This window comes from Limulus polyphemus, unplaced genomic scaffold (genome assembly GCF_000517525.1).
Source record: "Limulus polyphemus unplaced genomic scaffold, Limulus_polyphemus-2.1.2 Scaffold3564, whole genome shotgun sequence".
Lineage (NCBI taxonomy): Eukaryota > Metazoa > Arthropoda > Merostomata > Xiphosura > Limulidae > Limulus > Limulus polyphemus.
The window spans coordinates 107760-108706 of record NW_013669174.1 but is presented as its reverse complement, the minus strand read 5'-3'; positions in this window follow the sequence as shown (position 1 = coordinate 108706).

The window sequence follows — 947 nt, the reverse complement described above, 5'->3', positions numbered from 1 at the left end:
ATATATATATATATGTTCAGAACAAGTTAAACATCTGTACAACAAATTCTTCATGCTGTAGAGATTATAGGCATATCATAAACCCTATATATATAGTTCTCTTCTTCTTCTTGTCAAAAGCCCACTTAGGCCTATTCAATTGCTTTAAAATTTCAGTTGACAAGCCAAAGTATCTTCTGTATTCTTTGTGTGATTGACTTACAATTGTGGTGCGAGTTGCTGTAATCATTCGGTCTACTTTCTTCTAAATATCCTCTGTTCCTTTTGTCAAAGTGCACTCAGGCTGATTCAAATACTTCAGAACCACGCTTTGACAGAATAAATTATTATTCTTACCTTCTTTTTTATTGTTAATCTTGCTCTAACATATTAAATGTTAGGCCTATCACTTCTATGGTAGTCAACTTCACGGCAAACTATGCTATCTCAGCATAAAGATTCTTATCACTTCCAGCTAGCAGCGTTCATAGAAGAGTATTTCAGAAACCAATTGTTTACAAACAATCAAAGATCCTAAAAAAAATTGAAGATAAAGATGGGATTTACCATATCATTGTAGATGCAGTAAAATGTACATAGGACAAACAAGAAGAAAATTTAAAATGAGAATGAAAGAATTCCAATTTGGTATAAAACATGATAACACAATGTCCCTTACTGTAGCTGAACATTTCTGGAACTGTGATGGTAATTATGACTGGAAAAATGTAAAAATCTTAAGAAATGACCAAACAAACATAGAAGGAAACTTAAGAGAGAGTATTTACATAATTAAAAACAGATCTTTGTGTATAAATAGAGACGACGGACCAATCAACATGTCCTGTTGGAAAATCTGTTTATCTTAAATAATTCCTCATTTACGATTTACCTTTTTCCTCCTGTCTTCTGGTTATAGCTAACACTGTATACACTAGCTCTGATGATGGTGAATCTAGGTAATAAAG